The sequence below is a fragment of the Peromyscus eremicus genome, chromosome X, assembly GCF_949786415.1.
Source record: "Peromyscus eremicus chromosome X, PerEre_H2_v1, whole genome shotgun sequence".
Taxonomy (NCBI): domain Eukaryota; kingdom Metazoa; phylum Chordata; class Mammalia; order Rodentia; family Cricetidae; genus Peromyscus; species Peromyscus eremicus.
Genome location: NC_081439.1, coordinates 95,817,400 through 95,827,458, shown reverse-complemented (window position 1 = coordinate 95,827,458; position 10,059 = coordinate 95,817,400). Strand labels below are relative to the sequence as shown.

Genomic DNA, 10,059 nt, shown 5'->3' with positions numbered 1-10,059 from the left:
AAAGTTAAATCAAGACCAGATAAACTATTTAAATAGACCAATAACCCCTAAGGAAATAGAAAGTCATTAAAAGTCTCCCAACCAAAGAAAGCCCAGGACAAGATGGTTTCAATGCAGAATTCTGCCAAATTTTCAAAGAAGAGTTAATACCAATACTCTGCAAAGAATTCCATACAATAGAAACAGAAGGATCATTACCAAGCTCCTTTTAGGAGGCTACAGTTACTCTGATTCCCAAGCCAAACATAGATGTAACAAAGAAAGAGAATTACAGACCAATCTCCCTCATGAACATTGATGCAAAAATACTCAATAAAATATTGGCAAACCGAATCTAAGAACACATAAAAAAATTATCCACCATGATCAAGTAGGCTTCATCCCAGGAATGCAAGCATGGTCCAACATACTGATGTCTGTCAAAGTAATACACCATATAAACAAACTGAAAGAAAAAATATCACATAATCATCTCATTAGATGCTGAAAAGACCTTTGACAAAATCCAACACCACTTCATGATAAAGTTCTTGGAGCGATCAGGAATACAAGGGACATACCTAAGCATAATAAAGGCTGCCAACAGCCAATATCAAAAAACTCAAAGTGATTTCACTAAAAGCAAGAACAAGACAAGGATGTCCACTCTCCACATATTTATTCAATATAGTAATTGAAGTTCTAGCTTGAGCAATAATCAATCAATTCTCCCCAGTGCTCTCAGAGAACCAGTATATATACCCACACAATAATTCTTTGGCAAAGCAACGCAAAACTTGCGATTTTCAGGGTCACAGAGAGAGGAGATAAGGATCCACACATAAAGCAATAATTGTCAGCTTCCAATTACAACCCAAAATGGGAGTGGCTAAAGGGGAGTTCTCTGGTAGTGTCAACTAAAGGCTAAGATCAATTAGGGAATTTGTGTGCTCAAACTATAATCTAGAAATGGCTAGGTAGAATGTTAGTGGTCAACAAGTCACAAGAAATTAAACTGTCTTTGGTGCCACTTTTCCAGCTCGTCCCAGCTGTAGCTGCTTTCTGATAGGAAGAGGGACATATGCTAGGTGGCTAAGCAACCTATGTCAGAGCATCTAGTATTTGGTTAGTAAAAGCACTTTCACTCAGAGTAATTGCTGAGGAGAAATTCTAGGAATAGCACCTGGTTGAGGAGGAATTCAAACTTATTTTGCACAAAAAAAAAAGATTGGCACCTATCTCCTCTCTTGCCTTGCAGGCAATCTCCTTGGGTGAGTGGGAAGTAACTGCCTTAACTCAGTAACTAACAAATGGCTAAAACATCATCCCAGGAATGTGAGCAGTAAATCTCTTAAATTAGGGTCTTGTGTAAGTAACCCAGGGTGAAGGTAAGGTGTTTAGGATTTAATTGTTAGTGGTTCTTTTCTCTAACTGTGAGTGAGAGGAGCTAATGTTTATTTCTCTGCATTTGTCTTTGGAAAAAGGAACCTTTGCTGAAATACTTTTGTCCAGAAAATGGCCCTGGCCAGATATATATTAATGAAAATAAACACAGCTGGAGACAGTTATCCAATTACCCCAAATATATAGGGAATATTGTGTCCAAGATTGAGATGCAATCATGAGATTACATGTACACATAACATGGAGATGCACGGTAAATGGGGAGAATCACAGCTGTTATTGCCCAAGAAGTGTATAACAAGTGACAGCCAATTCATTCAAAAGGCAGGAATTCCATAATGCATTGAGTGATGGTTTCCTGTAACAGAACCCTTAGTTCTGATAGGTTGACCTTCTCAACTCTACTTGTCAATGCTGTATGCTCTCACAGACTTTTGCTTCCAGCGGCTCTCAATAACAAATGGCTCATGTCTCAGTGGTTAATAGCATTTTTACTCTTGCAGAGGACCAACCTTCAATTCCCATAACCTACTTAGAGGCTCACAACATTATTTAACTCCAGTACCAGAAGAACTGACACCTCTTCTGATCTCTGTGGGCATGACATACATGTAGTGTGTATACATATGCAGGAAAACTCATACCTGATAAGCATGCTATGAAGTTCTTTGGCATGTGTCCAAAGTTCTTGACATCCTACCCCAGATACTTGCTCAGTCTTGTTCATTACCACTCTATTCACAAAGACTAGGAGAAGGAAATAACCTAAATACCTTTCAACTAATGAAGAGGTAATGAGAATGCAATACATATACACTGTGGAATACTGTTCATCTGTAAAGAAAATGAAATCTAGAGGCAAAGGGATGGAACTAGAAAATATTGTATTAAGTGAATTAACACAGACACAGAAAGTCAAAAGGCACATGTTCTCATTCTTCTGTGATTCCTACCTCCAAATCTTCAGATGTGAATATGAAACCTGAAGTAAATGCAGAAACTATGAAAGTCAAGTGGTAGCACACAGGGGAGGGCATGGGAAGGAGCCCTAGAATGAAGAATAACAATATACAAATGATGTGAGGGGAAATAGTGAAAACAGGGGAGGTTTTCATTGGAGTGGAGAGAAGGTGGTCAATACAAATGGGGATGGAGGGGAAGAGGTCGAAATAACAGTAAGGTTGCTTGAAAAAAGCCACAGCGATTGTGCTGGCTAGTTTTGTGTCAACTTTACACAAACTAGCATCATCGGAGTGGAGGGAGCCTCAACTGAGAAAATGCCTCCAAAAGATTGGGCTGTAGGCAAGCCTGTAGGGCATTTTCTTAGTTAGTGATTGGTGCGTATAGCCCAGCAAACTGTGGGGGGTACAATCTCTGGTCTGGTGGTTCTGGGTTCTATACGAAAGCAGGCTGAGTAAGCCATGGGGAGCAAGCAAGTAAGCAGTATTCCTTCATTGCCTTTGCATCAGCTCTTGCCTCCAGATTCCTGTCCTGACTTCCTTCGATGATGCACAGCGATATGGAATTGTAAGCCAAATAAACTCTTTCCTCCTCAACTTGTTTTTGGGTCATGGTGCTTCATCACAGCAACAGAAACCCTAAATAAGACAATGATTATTTATATAAAATCACATGTATGTGTTGATGAGTGTGTGTGTGTGTGTGTGTGTGTGTGTGTGTGTGTGTGTGAATACATCCGTACTTCAAATGAAAATTCCCCCACCTCAGATGTCAATGTTGCTACAAAAAGCCATAGACTGTCTAGCAAAATCCCCAGTACCAGAGATGAAACACTCCCTTTTGAATTGTTGGTAAGGGGAGTTTGAGAGTCCCAAAACAATATGTGGTATTGACATTGCCCTTGACCATCTCACAGAAGTTGGAGGTAAGTCTCTCTTGCTGAAAATACCATGTGCTTCAGACACCGGACTGGAAGGATCCACCTGGATCTGACCCGAAAGTCTGCACCCTGAGGACTAGTTTTTATAGAACTGGGTGCTGTGCAAGCAGCCAAGGGAAGGAAACAACAAATAAACCTAACCAGCTGTGACAACAAAGTACCACAATGAAGAGCTTGGCAAAATATTGCTAAGTATATATTGAGGAATAATTGTTTTGTACACTGTGAAGATGTGTCTTTGCCAAGGCGCCTTTTGATATCTTTAATAAAGAGCTGAATGGCCAATAGCCAGGCAGAAAGAGGTTAGACAGGACTTCGGGGCAAAAAGTGAGGAAGAAAGATGCATCTAGGCGTGTGACAGACACCAGGGCACATGGAGAGGAAACAGGAGTTGCAAGAAGGAAGAGAGGTAAAAAGCCATGAGGCAAAACATAGATTGACATAAATGGGTTAATTTAAGTTATAGGAGCTAGTGGGACAAGCATAAGCAATAGGCTGAGCTTTTCATTATTAATAGTATGTCTCCATGTCATTTTTTAAATTGTGAGCTGGAGGCCCAAAGGAAAAAAACTCTACCGACAAGTATGCATCATCAACTCTTACATCTTGGCCATAATGAACAGAATACTGAGGATGGTAGCACATGTGTTTAATCCCAGCATGCAGGAGGCAGAGGCAGGGGGATCTCTGTGATTTTGAGGACAGCCTGGTGTACACAATGGTTTCCAGTCTACCTAGGTCCAGACTGTAAAACCTTGACTCAAAAAAAAGGAGATAATGAAATTGAGATGTAATTCAAACCATGATTTTTAATGTACCTATTGTCCCAAATTGTGTATTTTGGCTCAGTGCTATGCTGGGAAGGATCAAGAAGTGAGTGTAATGTCCAAATTGTCTCCTCTCTGTTCACTGACTCACTTACAAGTTGAGGGGAGCTCTGCTGGCCTTGATGTCTTTTGCCACATTTCTTTTTTCATTTTAATTTTTTATATACTTTTTTTTTAATTTTACTTACCAACCCCAGTTCTCCCTCCCTCCCCTTCTCCCGCTTCCCCGCAAGTTCTCCTCATGCCACCCGCTGGCAATGGGACCAGGTCTTATCCTGGGTACACGAAATGGCTTTATTTTTTAATTTTTTAATTCAATTTACATACCAACTACAGATCACCCTCTCAACGCTCCTCCAATTCCTCCCTCCTTTCCCCCCAATGACCCATGCCCTCCTCCAAAAGGGTTAGTCCTTCCATGGGGGAACAGGAAAGCCTGGTACGTTTAGTTGAGTCAGGACCAAGCTCCTCCACCATGCGTCAAGAGTGAGCAAGGTGTCCCACCACAGGTAATGGGATCCAGAAAGCCAGATCATGCACCAGGGATAGATCCTGATCCCACTGCCAGGGGCCCCTCAAAGAGACCAAGTTTCTCCCGCATGCAGAGGGTAGTATAGTCCCATGAGGGCTCCACAGCTGTTGGTCTAAAGTTCGTGAGTTTCCACGAACTTGGTCCAGTTGTCTCTGTAGATTTCCCCATCATGATCCTGACCCCGTCTTCTTCATTCTTATTCCCTCTCTCAACTGGCTCCTGGAGCTCGGCCTGGTTCTTGGTTGTGGATTTCTTTACCTGCTTCCATCAGTTACTGGATGAAGGCTCTATGATGACAGGATATTTATCGATCTGATAACCAGGTTACGCCAGTTCAGGCACCTTCTCCACTATTGCTAGTAGTTTATTCTGGGGTCATCCTTGTGGATTCCTGGAAATTCCCCTAGCACCAGGTTTTTCCCTAGACCCATAATGACACCCTCTATCCAGACATCTCTTTCATTACTCTCCCACTCCAAGTTCCCTAGGTTAACCATGTTCTCAATCCCCAAACCCTTCCCCCACTGCCCCCCTCACCCCCAGTTTACTCAAGTAGATATCCTCTGTTTCTCCTTCCCAAGGTGATCCATGTGTCCCTCTAAGGGTCCTCCTTGTTTCCTAGCTCATGAACTGCCTTTTTAGAGCACATTCCCTGTGGTGTGATGCCTTATTCTGCCTTGTTTCTATGATAACACATGTGAAGAGGGAGATTCTCTAAGTCTACAGAACTAAGATCATGGAAACTAACCAAGAAATCTATCATTTTATCCCAATCATGAGCTCCTTGTCAGGTCCCTCTTTAATAAAGAACAGGCCTAAAACAAAACTCCAGGTTGTTGTATAGTCGAATTTGTTATCACTACCAGAAGAGTTTCTGAGAAATTTCAAATTAAAATGCATCTTTGTCTCAAGTTACCCCCTCCTATCGGTCTTATCTATAATGTTGTTCAGAGAGAGCAGTTAGGAGCCTCACTTCATAGAAGGGACAAACTAAGTTCAATGACTTGAGAGGAAGGTTTTGTTTCAATGTGTCCTTTAGAGATTTTTTAAGTGCTTCTTTCCTATACAAAAGAAGAATTATTCTCAAAGCAAATATTGCAAGACAGCTAAGTTCTACTTCCTTAAGACAGCATATTTTGACACCACTGAAAGTTGCAAAGCAGAAAAAAAGCAGGCAACAAGTGAAACTCAACTCAAAATGCTAACAATGCCTATGATGCAACCTGGAATGATCTCTAACTACAAATTATACCCCGGAGACCAGCACATCATGGAAGACTATTGATCATGAGTTAAGTACAGAGAGCTTCTCTCCAGAACTGCCTTTTCAAACATTAAAAAATTAATTGAACATCATTTTTGGAAGGGAGGGGATGTATTAAGATGGATTAGACGATTCTACACATAGGGAAAACATTCTAGTTAAGAGACTTTAAAAACTATTGTAGATGTTTATTTGATCTTAGCAACATTGTCAGTTATCATAAAGTATTTCTCTTCATTACAAAATAGTAAGGATTTCAAAAGTCCAAAGGGAAAAATCTAGAAGCTTTAAAAATTTGTTTGAACCGAGCCCTAATTCTTCTAAAAAGGGTCTCCAAAATCTGGAGTAGAATTATCATACTCCATAATGAAATGCTTGAGTTCTTCAACATGTTGCTCACCTATTTCATGCAAACTCTGCTTCATTGCAAACTGTATAGATTTTTCTAAGGAACGATCCTTTTCAACCAGCCTTTCCACCACCATCCCGAAAGTTTCACAGACTTGTCGGTAAACCTTCTCAATCTCCATGATTTTTGATGCAATCGCTTTTGAGCGACTGCTAAGCTGGCTGTCTTCACACAATTCTGTGCCAGCTGTTGTGTTGGACTCGGGTTCTTCTGTCTGGTTGATACATAATGGTGCCTTGGATCCCATCTCAAACTCGGACATTTCAGGCAAGTGATTTTCTTCTGACTTCTTGAGATTTTCATTAGCCCACTTGCTTGCAGCATCAGCCTGTTCTGTCTCAGTCAGCCGGCTGGGGCTTTTTAACACCTTTTGATGAAGAACCTGAAGGCACAGTATCTCTTGATGTTTTCAAAAACTGGATGGCTCTCTCTTTACATCGATGTCGAGACTGATGGAAGGAGCACATCATGCTTCTACTGCTGAGACTGGAGCCAAATCTGCTGGGTAGGGAGTCCTTCCCGCCCACATGTGATTCTCTCAAAAAAGGAGCGCCCCGTTTATGGGGAGATCGTTGTCTTGAATAATGGGAAGAATAGAAAAGTCTTCTTCTAAAGTTGTTTATCATGGCCCTGTATTCAGGCTGTCGGCTTGTGGCATACTCATCTCTTGACCATCAGCAGCCATAGGGCCTCTTTTGTAGGGTGGACCACTTCTTGGATTCTGAGAAAAACAGTGGCCTTCATCCCATTTTTGGTAATCCACGTGACAGTAGTATCTACTGTAGCCTCCTTCATAGGGTCTGGCTAGCAGAGATGATCTCTTGTCTCCCAGAGGTGGTCTCTTCAGCACGTTAATTAATAGATGGTTGCCATCACTGGGATGGTTCAAAGGAGGCGCTTGTTTTCATGGAAGTTGCTTGTAGTGATACCATCCCTGGGCTTGATTTCCTGAAAGTCGCTTATAGTCACACCATCCTTCAGACCACATCTCATCTCGTGGAAGCCACTGGTCTTCTGCGAACAGAAATGTGTACTTCCCTTCCTGTTCACTTTCAATTTCTAACCATACTCATGGCTCAGTTCAAGAATCTGTTATTGTCTAAAAATTCGTCCTTGGAACTCTCCAACATGCACGTTCCACCGCTGCTGCTGAAACCCCACCAACAGCCCTCTAATTAGACTTAGGACCACTAAACTGCACGGAAAGCATGCCCGGTCCTTGAAAGCTAGGAAATTAGCTGGGGCTAGTGAGGTCATGCGTCCTAGAGGAGAATGCAGTACTACCACTTGACTAAATCAGTACAATTCCTAAGTGAATTCCACTTACTACAAATAAGTGTCGCTCTCACCCCTCACCAAAAATGCTTCTCTTTGCAACAGAGAGAGACCACTGCAGTAAACCACAACCACTCAAATTCAGAGAACAAGTGTTTGTTGGGCATCTAGCCCCAATATATATTCCACAACTCCTGTGCCTAAGGTGCAGGGAGCATCATTAAGAGGAGGAGGAAAGATTGTAGGAACCAGAAATGAAAGGGAAGCTTCACGATATTTCAACAATATGATTGCCTAAAGAAAAACTGAACAGGGACAATACCAATCAATATGCTAAGTTGAAAGCGGGAAATCTCACAAGGTTCCACCCCTAAACAAAGAACCACAGGCTGCCGGGCAGTGGTGGCACAAGCCTTTAATCCCAGCACTCGGGAGGCAGAGCCAGGCGGATCTCTGTGAGTTCGAGGCCAGCCTGGTCTGCAAAGTAAGTTCCAGGAAAGGCACAAAGCTACACAGAGAAACCCTGTCTCAAAAAACCAAAAAAAATAATAAATAAATAAAAATAAACAAAAAAAACCTGTAAACAAAGAAAAAAAAGAACCACAGCTGCTAAAGAATTAGTCTTCCCCAGGGATGATCCTTTTAACTGGTTCCCAATATCCAGTGGTCAGTTCTGAAATCATATACATATACAAGCAACATTAAATAGACTCAGAAGATTGTATTTATATATTTGCGTGTGTGTGTGTGTGTGTGTGTGTGTGTGTGTGTGTGTGAAAATTAAGGAATAGAGATCATAAATTTGAGAGGCACCCAGGACGAGAGGATATGGAATGAAATTAAACAGAAAAGGAAAGGATGTGATTGTATTTTCATTTCTAAAATTTTAAAAATTAAGTAAGACATAAATATACGAAGCACCACCATTTTTACTGCTCGGTCTAGGAGCGAGAAGCTGAGAGTTGAAGTTATCTGCTTCCATCCTATGTGCATACCCTGCTGGAGCCGCTGCCACTATGGATGATTTGGAGGATCTGGTGTACCAGGCAAAGCTGGCAGAGCAGGCCTGGCGAAATGATGAAATGATGGAATCAATGAAGAAAGCAGCAGTGATGGACGTGGAGCTGACAGTTGAAGAATGAAACCTTATATCTGTTGCATATAAAAATGTGATTGGAGCCAGAAGAGCAACCTGGAGAATAATCAGCAGCATTGAAGAGAAGGAAGAAAACAAGGGAGGAGAGGACTAACTAAAGATGATTCGGAAGTACCAGCAAATGGTTAAAACTGAGATCAAGTTAATCTGTTGTGACATCCTGGATGTACTGGACGAACACCTCAGTCCAGCAGCTAAAACTGGCGAGTCCAAGGTTTTCTATTATAAATGAAAGGGGCCAACCACAGGTATCTGGCCGAGTTTGCCACAGGAAACGACAGGAAGGAGGCTGCAGAAAACACCCTCGTGGGTTGCTAAGCTGCTAGTGCCATCACCATGACAGAACCCCCTCCAAAGCACCCCATTTGTTTAGGTCTTGCTCTCAACTTTTCCATGTTCCACTATAAAATTCTTAATTCCCCCGACCGTGCCTGTAGGTTGGCAAAAGCAGCTTTTGATGACGCCATTGCAGAACTGGACACACTGAGTGAAGAAAGCTATAAGGACTCTACGCTTTTCATGCAGCTGCTACCTGATAACCTGACGCTCTGGACCTCAGACATGCACGGCGATGGTGAAGAGCAGAATAAAGAAGTGCTGCAGTATGTGGAAGGTGAAAATCAGTGAGACACAATAAAGCCAACAAGAGAACACATCTCTGACCACCCTCCCTCCCCTCCGCTTCCCTGGGAAGTTCCCCATTGTCACTGAGAACCAGCAAATTTGACTTTCATATTTGGTCTCAGAATTTAGGTTCCTGCCCTGTTGTTTTTCTTTTTTTTCTCCCCTCCCCCTTTTTAAAACAAAAAACAGTTTTCAGAAGTTCTTAAAGGCAAGAGTGAATTTCTGTGGATTTTACTGGTCCCAGATTTTAGGTTCTTTACAACACTAACTGGACTGCATAGAGGCTGTTCCAGCATTACTGTATTGCTCCAGCCACAGGCAGCAACATCATCATTAGAAATGGAAATGATGTTTGAAAGCCATTAGACTTCTAGGTGATGCATCTAAGAAAGATTAATCGCACGATAGAGGCAAATGTAAAATGAATTTTTAAAATTAATTTATATAATAGCAAAAAATCACAATATTCTAATAAATTTCACTAGTGCAAAAATTAAAGTACCTTAAAATACAAGCTTATAAAATATTTATTTAAAATATTGAAAATGTAAAATGAATTAAAATTAATTTATATAATAGGAAAAAAATCGTAATGTCATAACAATGTGGTCTTTTATTTTCACTAACCCTATTGCTGAAGATACCCATATTTGAGTCATAGAACATGGCAGAATCAAGTTGGTAATGAC

At 41.4% G+C, this 10,059-nt stretch overlaps 2 pseudogenes; one reads left to right on the top strand and one right to left on the bottom strand.

Moving 5' to 3' along the window:
- Positions 1-6,097: 6,097 nt before the first annotated feature.
- LOC131898940 (periphilin-1-like) lies at positions 6,098-7,001 on the bottom strand (annotated as a pseudogene).
- Positions 7,002-8,606: 1,605 nt separating this feature from the next.
- Positions 8,607-9,533, top strand: LOC131898938 (14-3-3 protein epsilon-like; annotated as a pseudogene).
- Positions 9,534-10,059: the final 526 nt, after the last annotated feature.